The 16,204-nt window shown below is 54.5% G+C and overlaps 1 long non-coding RNA gene across 4 annotated transcripts in view; it reads left to right on the top strand.

Moving 5' to 3' along the window:
- Nucleotides 1-1,140: 1,140 nt before the first annotated feature.
- Nucleotides 1,141-16,204, top strand: part of LOC149124476 (uncharacterized) — a 35,184-nt gene continuing 20,120 nt past the window's right edge. The window contains exons 1-3 of one of the 4 annotated variants that reach the window (XR_016214517.1): nt 8,188-8,569; nt 9,102-9,215; nt 9,455-9,545. This is a non-coding gene — a long non-coding RNA (uncharacterized LOC149124476). Of the gene's footprint in view, nt 3,191-8,187; nt 8,570-9,101; nt 9,216-9,454; nt 9,546-16,204 lie in introns of those variants that run through there. The other 3 variants (XR_016214516.1, XR_016214515.1, XR_016214518.1) reach the window with 3 other exon arrangements.

Below are 16,204 nucleotides of genomic sequence, written 5' to 3'. Positions count from 1 at the left end.
CAAGGAGAAAAATAACTTCCAAAGCTAAGCTTGGGGAATAGGCAAAACTAACGTTCCTTTCAGGTTTCTTTCCTTGCTAATTTGTTTTCTGCTAGCGTGGAGGCCTTGGCCTCTCACAGGGCCAGCGCTGCGGGACTGATGCTTGCTCCTGTCCTGTCTTTCCCTGCACATCTGTGCGGTGTGGCCCCTGAGCACTGACCATAAATGTCTTGCTTCTCATGGGAAGAGGCAGTCCACCCACTCCTCCCTTTCCCCTGTGTGTTCTTGGAAGCCACTTCGGATGGCCATGCTGGAGATATGGAAATGCCCACGGTGCCTGCAAGTGCAGTCCAGGAAAAACTCCGCTGTGTTAGGTGGCTGTGCCTCGGGGGCCATCACACTGCCAGTGGCCCCGGGCTCATCTGATTAACACAGGAGTGCAGTTGCAGGCAGAGACGTCCACCCACCCACAGTCTTCCTGGAGGCCTCCCACCCTGGGAGGCGGCCTTTGTGCCCTGTGCAACCAAGAGCAGCAAGGCCCCCGCCAGGCGCTTCCCACTGCCAGCCTCAGCGTCGCCTTCCCTCGGGCCCTCGGCGCATGGATGGGGCTGCCGGGTCTGAGCAGAGGAAGGGGCCCGAGTTCGGCACGGCCTTCAGCACCTCGGGGACCAGTCCCGACATGCACCCGTGATGTCACGGCGGCGTGCGTGATCTACGTCCGTCACTCTTGTCCCTGTGTGTTGCGGTCCTGAGATGCTGCACTGATCTCTTCCAGAATCCCAGGAAAACAGACATGTTTTAGAACCTGCGGCAAGGACTGCTGGTGCCCGGATTTTGCCACACAGCACGTGGAGTGAAAGGCGAGGCAGTGCCGACAGCGTGGATGCTTTCACTTCCATGACAGCCGGGCCACAGCACCCTCACCGGTCCACGTGGCGGCTGATAGTTAAGCAGGTCCGTGCTGCCCACTCCCCTGAGATGCACGGCATCGGAATCAGACGTGTGGGTGTCCGAGGAAAGTGTCCGAGTCCCGTCTCTGGGGATTCCCGTTAGCATCTGGGAATCTGTTAGAAGAATCTGAGAAAACGAAGCCCCTGCCCCTTACTTTTCCTTTATTTGTATTTTACTTTTTTGTTTAGTTTTTTTTTTTTAAGAGTTATTTGAGAGGCAGAGGCAAAGAGAGAGAGAGAGAGAGAGAGAGAGAGAGAGAGATATGTCATCGGCTGGATCCCTTTCCAAATGGCCGCAACAACCAGAGCTGGGCTAATCTGAAGTCAGGAGCCAGGAGCTTCCCCAACACAGGGGCAGGGGCCCAAGCACTTGGGCCATCTTCCAATGCTTTCCCAGATCATAGCAGAGAGCTGGATTGGAAGTGGAGTAGCCGGGACTCTAACCAGCCCCCAAATGGGATGATGGTGCCGCAGGCCAGGGCTTTATGTGGCACGCCACAGTGCCGGCCCCTTTATGTATTTGCTTTTAACTGGCACACGGACCGTGCATTGTTATGGGGTATCGTGCAATATTTCTGTCCCTGTGCACCCTGCACATGAAAATACTCAACACCCCTTCTACGTATTTTCAGAGAAATACAGTACGTTATCACTGTCTGTAGTCACCCCACAATAACAGAATGTAGAATGGCTTGCTCCTCTCTGACTGTAACTTGGTACCCATTAATCAGCCTTTCCTCTCTGCTTCTTCAGTGTCTGAAGACCCAGAATCATGTCTCCCACTCCCCCATCAGAAAGAACACCTGAAAGCCTCAACTCGGGAGATGTCTGAGCAACTCAGACTTCAGACTTGAAGGAATATTCATTGCAACAGCCACGGTGCCCCCACTCTGAGGTCCTTTGTCCTGAGAATTTATCGCCCTGCTTCTCCCATCATCTCCAGTCCCCGCCTGCTTGCAGATCCTCGGAAGTACATTCTCGTTTGCTCTCGGTGCTCCACGGAGAACAGACAGACAGGGCTGGAAAACCCAGAAATACTAATGGGCTGGAAGCTGCCTCTGGCTTAAGAACGGAGCCACAGTCGGTTGTAATTTTTCTCTGTTTGACAAACAAACCTCCTGGAACACAAACCTCAGGACGGTTTCACTCGCAGGCTCCAACACACACATCTTAGTGTGCTTTGTTTCTCTGGGAATACAAAGCTAATTTTAAGGTTTTTTTTTTTTTTTTAATTCTGATGTGTGAATGATCAATGATTGGTATTTGAGAAGTATATTAAATTTGGGGGTGGGGTCTGGGCAAGCCATTAGGACATATGGATCCCTTTCTTTCATCGGGGAAGGACTTCAAGGGCGCTAATCCCATTAATTAAATCGCTTCCAAATAAAGGCCATGTCCGTTGACAAAGACAAATTACGCCCAGGATAGGTTGCAGCTTCCCTACACTGGTTTGCCCTTTGCGTGTGGACGTCCGTGCACCGGAGTCCAAGGCAGACAATATTTTGATTCCGCTGCTCTGTGTTTACCAGCTTTCTGTAGCAGAACTTGCCCAGAGAGTTTCAGGTTCGGGATGCAGAGTGGACAAGCAAAGAGCCGTGGACGCTAAATGTGGCTGCCCAAGGGGCACAGGGTGTGGTGGAGCAGGTCACACCCCGAGCCAGGTGCTGGGCCAAGCAGCTGAAATCCAGCCCGAGCTCTGCTCCCCAGGCCCGCAGCCTCAGCGTGCTGCGTCGGTGTGCACCAAGTTCTCGAGCAACCCCACCCAGACACGGCACGTGGCTCTGCTTCACACACAGGTGCCAGGAACCCTCCCAGAGGCCTGGCTGTTTTGAGTGAAACAAGGGGAAGCTTTGTTTGTGAATCTCTCCACTCCCAAGGTCAGCAATCATTGTGCTGAGGCCGGCTCATCTGAGGCCAAGTTAGGCAGTTTGGCCGCTCTGGCCATCGACCAACAGTAGAGGTAGGTGGGCTGACAGGCACGCAGAATCATGAGCAGGGCCGCCTTTAACGTAAAGTCAGCGATAAAAAGTCGTGGTGAGGCCACAAGGTCTGGTCTGGCCAACGTGTGCTCAGACCCAGCCCTGGGCCAGGTGTGTGCAGGTCGCTGTTTGCCACATGCTCTTAACGCCTGCCTCCCAGGGCTGTTCTGTGATGGTTGACACCGAAGGGCCACCAGCTGCCCAGCCCCAGGTCCTGTGTCTTCAGCCCACACGTGAACGCTGACTCCTGCGTGGGCTCAGCTAACCTGCATCAGCACACAGGTAAGCTGTGTAGGCGTCTTTCCTTGCCCAACTCACCTGAAAAGCAAGCACACTGAGGCCGTTATTATTACAATCCTGGCGAGAATCACTAGTACCTGCTTCATCTGACCACAGCAGTTGCAGATCAACAGTGTCCTTGTGGGCCGACTCACTGACAGGGAGTGTTGCAGTGGTTCCCCAAGCAGGGCCCTTGCTCCTGACCAACACAATCGCCTGAGGGCAGGCTCTTGACCTCCTCAGGTCTGGTTCCTGAGGGACCAGATGAGAATGGGGAGCTGGCCATGTAGGGATCATTCTGGACGCCTTTCACAAGGGATTCCAGTGCGGCCTTGAGTCACAGACGCTCCCCCGAGACAGACCGCCCAGACCCGCCTTCTGTTTCTGTAGGAGAGGTGAGCCCGGGGCCGGAGGCTCCCCGGGGTCTCCTGCGCCATCCCACACTCTGAGGGGCTCTGCCATTTAGAAGACGCCAAGAACTTTATTCTGCACAGCATGGGGAGATGACTCAGACGAGAGCACTCTTCACTCTTCAGCTTTCTTGTTAGGATCCAACCACACTGAGCCCAGCCACGCTGCTGCTCACCGAAGCTCAGCCACCCACGGGCCTTCCTCCAGGACCTCTTCCTGATGGGGTTTGTGCACAGGACAGCGTGACAGGGGACAGTGGAAGCAGGCAAGCTAGACTGGCCAGCTGCCCCAGCTTGGGTTGTCTTAGTGACTGGTGTCGCCTCAGCCTTCCCAAACGCGAAGGACAGGTCACTTTCCTGTCGCCTACCAGAGCAGGAGGGGTTGATGCTGTGAGATTCTGCCAGGCGATGTTTCAGCTGCGCACTGGGGCAGGATGGGCTGTGCTGGGTGTGAAGTGCTGTGCAGAGGGCCCTCAGGATCTGAGACTTACTAAGTCCACCTGCGTGGAACCAAGCATCGTTCTACCAGCTGAAAGACATAGCTTGGAAAGCAGCTGTAGAGAATGTCGACAAATTCCTTAATTATGCAGGGGAGCAAACACAGGCCCTGAACCCTCAAATGGCGCAGGCCCAGTCCGAGTGCAGTACCCTGACAGAGCCGGGACCCGCTTTCCTGAGACGTGACTCCCGACGTCCTACGTTCCCTGGTCACCAGCAGGGCACTAGATGCAGGTGGAGCTCCGGGAGGGGGTGTGCGTCACCGGGCTCCCGTCCCCGCCCATGCTGCTCACTCCCCAGCTGTGCAGCACACGGGTTCAAGTCCAGTCAAGTTACTGGAATCAGCTTCAATTTGAACCGCACATTTGGGCTCATCAAGGCTTCAAGGAAGGCTTCATTGCCATGCTGCTGGATTTCAACAAATGAAGACTCACCGGGCTCAGGAAGCCAGGGGAGGAGACTCCCACAGGCCCACGTGTCAGAGCTGTCACTTGGGTGCTTCCCAGGCAGACCCACAGGAAGTTGGGACCAATGTGCAGCATCGCTTCTCCTGGGAACAGAAGGCAGAAGAGATGAGGGTGCCCCTAAATGGCTGGATTTATTTATAGCAAAGGCCTGTGATAAGGAGGCAAGTGGGGCCCGGCGGACTCCGAAGTGCGGAGAGTGACAGGCTGACAGGAGGAGCAGGCCAGAGGGCGGAGGAAGAGGCCGGGGAAGTCGCCGCAGCAAGCACTCAGGTGAGGGCACCTTCGGAAGCTCCTGACAGGGGAACCAAGCTATGTGTGCCGTTTGGTGCAAAAGGTTTCACAATGCACTCAATGTTCTTCTCAATAGGAGTTTTCCCCACAGACTTTTTGAGGCCCCTTCCTAAGTGTGGACGTCGACATCCCGCACACCTGCACAGAGGTATCTCTCGGTGTTGTTTCCCACGAAGTTTTTGCAGTCCTCTTGCACGCCTGCAGAGGAGACGATGAGGGAAACCTGTTTCCTCCCTCACACGGGAGGGCAGCCCCCTGCACCTGCCGCTCTGCACACGCAGGGGAGAGGAGAGCTAACTCAGCCCTGCTGCAAGGTGCCTGCGAACGCTGCTGCTGGTGGGCAGACAGCACCAGCAGTGGACAGTGAAGGTCAGCGCAGCCGGCCGATGCGGGCGGGCTCAGGCCCGATTCTCCCACGTGTTAGGGTGCCTGTGGCTGCTGCTGCTGGGATGGATTGCCATTGAAAGGGCGACACGCTCTCAAGGTGACGCGAACGCGGGTCTCCGAGCTAACCTCTTACTGGCCCCGGTTTGTAGCCGCGGTTACACGGCGCGCTGCATGCGTGGCTGGAGCCCTCCTGCCCTGGTGTCAGCCGCCTGTGATTCCCGGGGAGATGGCAGTGAAGGGGCAATTCTCCACGGCGGGCGTGAGCCGCTGAAGACCCGCAGGTGCGAAAGTGAAGGGTGTGTGGGACGCTGCGGGGAGCTCCCACCGCAGGCGTGGACGTGTGTGGGCGGGGAGCACACTCGGGCTTTGCAGCCGGCTGGAGCCCATCCATTCAGCCATCTGTGTATTTGTGAGCAAGGACATTGAAAGTTCTTTCCCCGCTACGTTAGGATGGAACCTGAAAGATTTCTCTCTGTGATAAGTGCTCAAAGAGCCGTAGGGGATGAAAGGTTGGGAGGAGACAGGCACAACCCCCTGGCTCAGAAGTGAGTTCCTTCCACCCCTGGGGAGGCCGCCCGTCGCCCTCCCTTCCGCTGCCCTCCTGACTGCCCAGCGCTCACCCGGCTGCTGCCGCCGTGCTACGGCATCGCTGCCTCAGAACTCTCCTGCCCAGCTCCTGCACTGCAGGGGGCGGGAGGCAGGCGCTGGAGGTGTGGGTCGCATTCTACACGGTGGCGAGCACCAGCCGTCTGCCCCGAGCTGCACCACAAGCCTCGTGGCTACAGTGTGAGAGGAAACCCAGCAGCGGCCAGATGCAGTGAGAGGACAACACAGAATCAGCGGCACCATTCAAACAAAATGGAATGAGCTGAACTCGTCATTCACAGGCAAATATAGACAGAAAAGGGGAGTTACAGGGTTAATGAGGCATTCCCAATGTAGAGGAAAAAGTATCTTAAAAGCATTGCAAGAGGAAAACAAAATACTAAAAATACCCCAGCTTTTTGCCCTAAGTAGACTTCCAGGAAGAATGAAGTAACAGAAACATGAGACTAAGATAACCTGAAGTCACAGGTATAGCTGCACTCAGTCCCCCATCAGTGGGTGCTACGTGTATAGCTTCAACCAAGAGTGGGGTCAAGAATAGCTGGGGAATGGTCGGCGCTGTGGCTCAGTGGGTTAACGCCCTGGCCTGCAGTGCCGGCATCCCATATGGGCGCTGGTTCGAGACGAAGCTACTCCACTTCCAGTCTGGCTCTCTGCTATGGCCTGAGAAAGCAGTGGAGGATGGCCCAGGTCCTTGGGCCCCTGTGCCCATGTGGGAGACCCAGAGGAGGCTCCTGGCTTCAGATTGGCGCATCTCCGGCCATTGAGGCCTCTAGGGAGTGAACCAGTGGATGGAAGACCTCTCTCTCTCTGCCTCTCCTCTTCTCTCTGTGTAACTCCGACTTTCAAATAAATCTATTTAAAAAATAGCTGGGGACAGTACTGTGCCCATACCTAATAGCTGTAGACGTCATTTCTCATCATGATTCCCTAAACAACACATCTGTTTGTGTGGTATTTGCATTGTGTTAGGGACTGCAAGCCATCCAGGGAGCTGTGAAGCCTGCAGCGGTGCAGGGTCCCATGCAGGGCTGCAGGGTCTGTGGAGTTTGGTTTCTGCAGGGGGTCCTGGATGGCAGCCTCGGATACTGAGGGGTGACTGTACTTTGTCGGTGAGATCAAACATTGCTGGGAAAGTAAAGGCTCAGTGGACGGTTACTGCAGTTAGGAGTTGAACTGCAGAAAAGGTGACCTTTGGAAGAGGGACGGATGCTTTTCTAGAGCACAGGAAGAGAGGCCCAGAGCAGACATCAGAGAACCTGTGCAAAACCCCGGGCTGGGTGTCCTAACCCACGCAGGTGCGACAGGAACGGGACTGCGCCTGAGCACGGAACGCTTCCCTCAGCCTTCCCTGGGTCCTCCTGAGGAGTGCCAGTGAGTGTGAGCGTTTCAACGCGGCAGGTACTGACTGAGGCAAGACTGAAGGAGCAGAAATCTCAGAGCCAGTCCCCCATGTACATTGACCCGGACTGAGCGTCTAGCCGCTGTGGGCATTTGGGCAGCGAATCAGCTCATGGGAGCTCCCTTTGTTTCTATCTCTGCAATAAACAAAAATTAAATCATTTTAAAAAGCAACTTCCTATTTGAAGAGACACAAACATTTAGACTATACCGTGTGAGGGGACTTCAAAAAGTTAATGGGAAATGGAATTAAAAGACAAGTTTATTTTTGTGAAAAAAAAAAAAATTAAAATCCATGTCTTTTTTTTTTTTTTTTTTTTTTGACAGGCAGAGTTAGACAGTGAGAGACAGAGACAGAGAGAAAGGTCTTCCTTCCATTGGTTCACCCCCAAAATGGCCGCTGCGGCCGGTGCTGTGCTGATCCGAAGCCAGGAGCCAGGTGCTTCCTCCTGGTCTCCCATGCAGGCGCAGGGACCAAGCACTTGGGCCATCCTCCACTGCCCTCGCGGGCCACAGCAGAGAGCTGGACTGGAAGAGGAGCAACCGGGACAGAACCAGCGCCCCAACCAGGACTAGAACCCGGGGTGCCGGCACCACATGTGGATGATTAGCCTAGTGAGCCCCGGCGCTGGCCTAAAATCCATGTCTTTACGTAATACTCATGTACCATTTTCTTTCTGAAGATCCTTTATGTAATAACATAAAATAATATATGACAGCATTAAAATTAACTTTAAAAACCAAAATAATACACGAGCTAGCAGAAAATGTAAGTTTCTCTTACGTCATGTGTGGGGAGCAGCCCGGACTAGACTAAGTTACTGGAATTAAGACTTATTCTATGCATCTGCTCTCCCACAATATGGCGCTGGGAGAGGAGAAAACAGCTTCTACACAGCTGCCTCCAGTTCAACCAATAAACAGCAGGACCTGCTCCTGATTGGAGGAGAGCAGCGTACTCGGCGTGTGGGTAGCAGAGTTGGGATTGGTGGAGGAGGACTATAAAGGAGGAGAGAGACAACATGCACCAGGAACACCTGAGGAACATCTGAGCAGCCCCTGAGAGAGCCGGCCGGCGGTGTGCCGCTCCCCCGCGGAAGTGGGGAAAGTGGCAGGGGGAACCACCCTTCCACGGAGGTGGAAGGGTCGGTAGCCAACCCGGGAAGAACCAGCAGCAAACCCGGGGAGGGCCGAGCAGACAAAAGAACAGCGCAGGGTCCTGTGTCGTTCCCCCACGAAGACGGGGAGCGACAGTCATGTTTTCCAGGCATATCTGAATACAAAAGAAATTGCAGACAAAACTTACTAGCTTCGACTGTGAAGTAATCCACCAATCTCTCCTGTCCCTGAACAAACAAATACTTTGAAGGAACTGTGTAATTTCCAGGCTTGGCTTCCTCTATACTCTGTCTCCACTGGGTCTGTGCCCCGGTGAATTCAGTGTCGTCAGCCGTCAACAGCCTCGCGGTGATCGGGAGACAGCACAGTCCTCTGAGGGCTCCTGTGACACTCGGCTCTCCTGTGCCCTCCCAAAGCTTTCGGTGGTTTCGGTGACTGGGCACTCACCTGTTCCCTTCCCTGTGAGAACCTCAGCAGACACACGTGGAACCTCGTGGACGTGTGGCACATGGGACAGGGCCTGCCAGGGCACGCTGCGCGGTGCGCGGGGCACTTGCTCACTCGCCGCTTTGGCAAACGCCCCCTCGCGAGACGGCCTGCTCGGCTGTGTGTCCCGGCCAGTCTCATGTCTCGTTTGGCCCACTCTCTTCTGCAGATTTTTCATGACGCTACTTGGTTCTACAGTGATGCAATTTAATGATCATAATTTTTTTTTTTTTTTTTTTTTTTTTACAGGCAGAGTGGACAGTGAGAGAGAGAGACAGAGAGAAAGGTCTTCCTTTGCTGTTGGTTCACCCTCCAATGGCTGCCGCGGCCGGCACACCGCGCTGATCCGAAGGCAGGAGCCAGGTGCTTCTCCTGGTCTCCCATGGGGTGCAGGGCCCAAGGACTTGGGCCATCCTCCACTGTACTCCCGGGCCACAGCAGAGAGCTGGCCTGGAAGAGGGGCAACCGGGACAGAATCCGGCGCCCTGACCGGGACTAGAACCCGGGGTGCCGGCGCCGCTAGGCAGAGGATTAGCCTAGTGAGCCGCAGCGCCGGCCAATAATCATAATGTTTTCGATATAAGGTTCCTTTTCTGACTTAGGCATGCGTGAAACGCAGAACATCGGGGACTTCTCTGCAGTGAAAGGACAGCATCTAAATCGTGGCAGCCTTGGAAGCACGACAGAGACAAGGTAACTGGGAAGACTGACAGGCAGGAGAAAGGGGTGCGTGCACTGGTGTGCTCCCACTTCCTGGTGGGAAGCCAGCGGACATAGTGTGAAGGGAAGAACGGGCCAGCGGTACTCCAGGGAGGTGGGAGGTTAACCTCCAGGTGGAAAGCAGTCTGCAAGGAACACTGGGAGCAGCAGTTGCTCCCTCCGGGGGGCCGGAGGGGGAGTGGGAGTTTGGCTTTTTGTCTGCTGCTGCTGTATGGTGCTTTTTAACCATGCGTCAATCCCATAAGAAAACGCAGTGCTTAAATACCGTGCTCACATCTGTGGAGTGAAGAGCAAAGAAAGGAGGTTAGATCCATGGCCTCGAGCCCTGTTATCTGGGGAGCCTGTGGTTTTGTGATCAGAGGTGTGGGTTAGGGAGTTGAGTCTTGTGGCACGTGGATTGCCAAGGAGATGGAACTGGAGAAGCCAATGACAAGGTTATCAAAGAAGGAAGGTAGGGAAGTAACGAGCATCGGACGGAGGGGTGAGCGCCGGGACAGCAGCCTGTGTGCAGTAGCACACCTGTGGCCTGCAGGTGGATCGGGTGGGCGTGTGGGGTCAGAGAGAAGGAGGTGGGAAATGGAGAGGTTGCAGGTCAGGGTCACCGTAAGACTTGCTGGTGACTGAAACGGGGAGCTAGGAGTTAGCTGAAATGACAGAGCCAGCGTCGAGGGCATAGTCCAAGGCCAGGCCACGGCCAGCAAAGAGGGATTGTAAGCAGGAGAAGCTTTGCAGTCATTGTGGATGCCACGGAGAGCTTGGAGGTGGGCGCAAGAGAGCTAGGCGGAAAGAGTGTGTGGTTGAGCAAGGGGCAGGCCGAACACAGCCCAGCTCTCCTCCAGAGACGGCTGGAGACCAGGCCTGGTGGGTGCCGTTATTTATAGCTGGGTGTGCTCTGAGTTAAGGCCGCCAGAACAGAAGAAAGCAGAAAAAGATTCTGCTGATAGAGGAAACGGAAGGCACTGAGTGTGGACCCAGTTCTCCCACTTGCTCCTTAGCGCTGGCCGCGCCACGCGTAACACAGGTGAGCCGCCTCTCCCGGGGAAGGCCGGGCTGACACCGCTTAGCTCACAAGCGTGATTGCTCCTGGAGCGTATCTGGCGGTGTTAGGAATACGCTCCTCAGGCAAACCTGATTATGAAAGTGCACAGATACATAGAAACGGTTACCCTTTCTTGGCTTCCACAATTGCAAGAACTGAATTTCCTAGTTTCCTGGGAGTAAATTAGACTCTCTCGGGACATGAATTTGCAGCCATCTACTTGATTTGGATTTTTAAAAATATTTGTACTGGCGTCTCTCTATTACACAGATTTAAGTTTTTTTTTTAAAAAATACATCATTCTAAGAGTTAATCTAAAATGTGGAAATAAGGGAAGCTCATTGCAGCTGCTATTCCAAATGAAAAGCAAGGTCTCCGCGAGGAGCCCAGTCCCGGTTCTTGTCTGGAAGCACAGGTCACGTGGATGGGGTGGGGGTCAGGGGCCGTGCGCTCCTCGCAGGTGCGCCCGTCGGCGGGTAAACGAGGGAGCTGCCCCCGTTGTCCCGGGAGTGCCCTGTGTCGGCTGTGCTCCTCGACACGGAGAACGGGGAGCGATGCTGGAAGGTGAGTGTGCACGCCCACCCACGGGAAAGCAGTGGAGCTGCTCGGGCGAGCAGTTCCGCCTGTTGCCGCAGTCACAGCGGAGCATCAGAGCCCACACGTGGGGTTCGCTGTCTCTTTCCTGTGAGCTGTCCAGGCTGTGTGACATCTTAGGTTGAGGCGCACAAAGCTCCGTAAGAACCCAGTGTGGCTCCTCATAGATCAGTTGCCTGTGATTGAGCGGGTGACCCGTTTGCACCCCTCAGCGCATGTATGTGCATGTGTGTGCACAGATGCACATACCCCGAACACGCGTGCACACATACCCCAAACGTGTGCATGGACACATACACACACACACCAAACAGATATGCAGCGAGCAGGCACCCACAGTGAAGCCCCCTGGAACAGGGAGAACAGGAGACATGCCTCAGTCCCTGGCACACAGAATCTCAAAGTCCTGCACGCGACATCTGCTTAGCAAGGGATCCATTTTTTTTTTAAATTATTATTTGACAGGTAGAGTTATAGAAAGTGAGAGGGAGAGACAGAGAGAAAGGTCTTCCTTCCATTGGTTTACTCCCCAGATGGCCGCCATGGCCGGTGCTGTGCTGATCTGAAGCCAGGAGCCAGGTGCTTCCTCCTGGTCTCCCATGGGGTGTAGGGACTCAAGCACTTGGGCCATCCTCCACTGCACTCCCAGGCCACAGCAGAGAGCTGGACTGGAAGAGGGGCAACCGGGATTAGAACCCGGTGCCCATATGGGAGGCCGGGGCCGCAGGCGGAGGATTAACCACGTGAGCCATGGCGCCGGCCTGGCAGGGCATCCATTTCTCAGCAAGGTTCTGACTTTGCATTCTTGGAGTCAGGGGCGTGGCCATCACTTCCTCTCTCCACCGACTCTGCTTCTCACTGATTTTTCACGTGGTTTTGCTTGGCCGCCCCGTGCTCTTCTCAGGCCACAGATCCACTGTGCTTTCTGCGCAGGACCCTCAGGAGTCAGGAGGCGGGTGTGTGCCGTTCATCCCAGGTTTGTGGTTTGTTTGAAGGTGCATTTCCTCCTAAGTCTCGGCGGTGTCTGTGTTACTTGTTGCAGGAGTTCCGTGTTCTGATCTCCAGATAGATGCTTGGTTTTCAAGTGTGTGTTTTCCGCTGCTTCTCCGGCATGCGTGTCTCTTGCACACAGATGTAGGCTGTCCTAGGCCTTCTGGTTTCATTAACTCCCCACCCCAATAGGCCTTCCCTGCAAGGCTGAGTGCAAGCCCAACTTTGTAGTTGCATTGGCCGATGCGAGAGGAAGATGCTGACTTAGCTCACCGTTCTGTAGGCTCAAGAGACTGCTGCCAGCACTGGCGTGGCTCTGGTGGAGGCCTCGTGGCTGGGTGTGTCACAAAGCTGGCAGTGCATATGGGCAGAACAAGTGACATCGACACACAGGAAGCCAGCGTGTGGTCCACAAGTTGGGTAACTGCTTCCTGCGAGAGCTCAGGAATCCCACAAAAACTCCTTCATCCCTCAAAGGCAGCTCCTCTGTTAACTTCCTGGCCTCCCAGGCCACAGCTCTTAAAGGCCCCGCCACCCCCCAACACAAGCACAGGACCGTTTGGGAGACTCAGTCCACACCCAAACCATAGCAGTCACTCACAGACTTTCTGTCCTAAAATTCTCTGTTTGGCGTCTAGAACTGTCGCCTTGTCAGCATCACGCAGGACTTCAGATTTCTGCAGACTTAGTTCTGTGTGAGCAACAGGCTGTGGTTACTCAGCCTGACTTATGTCTTCCAGTACCATGATTTGCTCAAGAGGTTGCAACCAAGAGTCGCCAACAGTACCATTTCTCAACCTCTGCTCTTAGAGCCAAGGATCTGAATATGTGTGAGCCGCCTTCCCTGCTCTCACAGCCTCTTCTTCACTTTCCTTCTTGGTTGCCTATGATGTTGATCTTCTGCCACCCACCATTCACTTTTAAGCAAAGGGCAGCCGTGGATGGGATATTCTGCAGTCTGCCAGGGACCCTGGCTGTCTGAGGTGGCACCCGTGCCTGCTTGTTGTCCCTTCATTTCCATAGTGGTCGCTGATAGAGGCCTCGGTGACTTCATGCATTAGAAGCCGATGCCTTGCCCGTGTGCAGTGTAAGAGGGCAGGAGGACACATTCATCCCAAGATGACCCAAGGTGTTGTCCGTCAGCAGGCAGCTTGGGAAAGGATGAGATAGTCAGTGTGTGGCCGGGCCGGAACATATCCACCGTCACCTTTTGCTCCATTCCATCGGTTAGAATCAGTTCTGCAGACCAAAGTCCCTTCAAGGGAGGCTGGGAACGTGGTGCGGTTGTGTTCTCCTTAGAGAAAGCGGGGGAAAGAAGCAGCCTCGGCCACAGATGCTGGATGATCGCTCTGGTAGAACAGTGGTGTTGGGTCTGAGCTTCCCAACTACAAGGCTGAAAGCCAAGAACGTCACTAAGAAAAGCACATGGTTCCTCGGGGCAGGACAGGGCAGGGCTGGAAATCCTTCCAACAAGGGGCTTTTTCCCTGCGTGCAAACTGGCTTGGGGACTGGAGATGACAGAATGGGCCGTGCTTTTGAAACGGGTCTTAGAATCAGTTTAATGGGGCTTCTCATTTATTTCCTAAGGCATTAAGCAGTGATTTGAGAAGAGATTTTCCCTCATTCCTGAGCCAGGGTCCCCATTTCGGGTTTCAGGAAGGGTGCGCAGTGCTCTGGTGGTTCCGCTGGTGTCGGGGAGTGGCCTTCATTAGGTTCTCTTCTCTTATCACTAAGAGAATGGAACGCTTAATGCTTTCTATTGGAAAGCAAAATACAAGATTTCCTTGAGCCTCCTCTGGTCAGATTGATCACAGCCGCCATTCTGAGATTAGCAGCTTCCCGTCATGCCGCTGGGTACCCTGTGTGCGTGAAGAAGCGGGCGTTCCTCACCCTGACTCCCTCCACTGGGTGCGAAGAGGCCTGGACAGCACTGCCCTGCGGCTGCAGGGGAGCCAGCAGAGCAGGTGCAGCAGCAGGTGCGTCACGGCAGAGCAGGACCTGCACGTGGGAGTCCCAGAGCTGGAAGCTGAGCTCTGTCCAGACAGTCTTGAGCTTTCGGCAGCCGACGCCGTTTCTCCAGGGACCAGGTTTCTCATCCTTTGAGATGGAGACAAGGGAAGAAGGCTGTCCTTCAAGACGGTGAGGATCCAAGGAGTCCGTGCACACACGAGACAGCCCAATGCTGGGGATCCAAGGAGTCCGTGCACGCACGAGACTCAGCCCGACGCTTGGCCGAGAGAAGGCCTCTCAGTGCAGGTGAGCCAGGGTCCCTGTTGTTGGCTACTTCTTGTGTAAGCAGTGCGCAGCGGTTGGATATCCCAGCTGCTGAACGATGGCTGCCCCCTTTTATGCCACGCCTCCCCTGATGGCGAGCCACGTTCACCCGTATCCGCGTCCACGAGGTAGCCTCATCCACCATGCGCTCGTGCCGCCACGCCAGGCTTTAGAAGGTGGAAAACAGGCAGGCGAGTGCGGTTCACCTAGAGCATGAGTTTCAGAGGAGCCGAGATGTCTAGATTCTTACGCACAGAGACGAGGGCGTCGTTGTGGCTTCAGTTCACGGTGACTGCTGTTACGTAAGCTGAGCTCGCCAGCGGCTGCCATACACGCCCTTCCCGGAGTAATCACAGATGTTTTCAGAATGCCCTGCTCCTCGGAAGACGGCTCCTTGGTATAACACGATCAGCATTCCTGGTCCAGCACGCGATTTTATTCTCCCGTGACCTTCTGTAAAACTAACACTCATTCTATTTTTTCCCTATCGGAGTCAGTTGGACTAATCCCAGTGTTCCTGCATTTCTTTGAGAAGTCGAGTGAGAGCAGACATGACAAGCAAACACTTACCATATGCAGTACCCAATTACTAGGCCATATGCTGTGTTCCAGGGTGTATTAGGAATTTCGGTTATGGCCGCGGATGGTTTATCTATTATTCTGCTTTACAATTTTAATTACATTAGTGTATTTATTGCTGATTTATTTTTCTATTTCATTAACATGAGACTTCCTAACTCCCTTTCTGCTGTGGGCCTTCCAGAAACACAGTGAAAATAATCAAAATGGCAAGAACAGTTGTATTCCAACTTCTAGATAAAAGTACCAAAAACTGATTGTGTTCCCTAGCTTTTTCAGTATTCTTTGTGATATTATGGCATGAGTTGGTGTCTTGTCTGTTGTTCCTGAGTTAGAAGTTCCTCCCCAAGGCAGGCCACAGGATCTCTAACTGTGCCCTTTTTCCCTAAGCCTACATTTGGGAAGGGGCCCAGCCCCACACCCCAGAGAGGGCTGGGGAAGCCAGCACAGGCTCTGGGGCCCTCCGTGCCCACGATGAGCGCTGTCCTACCCCTCTGCTCCAGTCTTCCTCCCACTCTGTCGTCCATGCTTGATCCTACCCAGCCCGTGACGTCTCCATAAAGTCCCAAAGGGACAGGCGTGGGAGAGCTTCTGGAGAGCTGAACACACGGAGGATCGCGGAGGGAGGGGCCCCGAGGGCATGGGCTCTCCAGTCCCCCCACCACGTGCCTTGCCCGGTGTGTCCTCATCTGTATCCTTGACAACAAACCAAGGGAGCAGCATTGCCCTGAGTTCTGTGCGTTGGCCAAAGTAATTGCACTCAGGTGGGGGCTGTGGGAGCCCAGTGGCTTGGGGGCACATCCTGGAGGCTGTGGCTGCTTCTCAAGTTGGGCAGTCTTGTGGACTGAACCCCCAACCTGTGGGACCTGATGTGTCTCCAGGCAGACGGAGCCAGAACTGAACCATGACTGTAAGAGGTCATTAGCTGAAGAATTGGAGAAAAAAGTACCTTTATTGGCCTGTTGTGGCTCACTAGCATGAGATAGTAAATCATCAAAAGATTTGTAAAGATCATGGTTAAGAGAAAGACCCTAAATGAAACAGCTTTTGGGTGGAAATGCAGTCTGGCTACGAAAACTTGCGTGATGCTGGTGACTGACCCAGCGGCTCTGAGCTCCGTCTCCTTCCTGTAACACAGGGAAGCCATGCCGCCAAG

Source organism: Oryctolagus cuniculus, chromosome 10 (genome assembly GCF_051225735.1).
Source record: "Oryctolagus cuniculus isolate XC-2025 breed Fujian yellow rabbit chromosome 10, ASM5122573v1, whole genome shotgun sequence".
NCBI classification, from domain to species: Eukaryota; Metazoa; Chordata; class Mammalia; order Lagomorpha; family Leporidae; genus Oryctolagus; species Oryctolagus cuniculus.
Note: the sequence above shows the minus strand (reverse complement) of the source record. Positions and strands in the feature narration are given on the sequence as shown.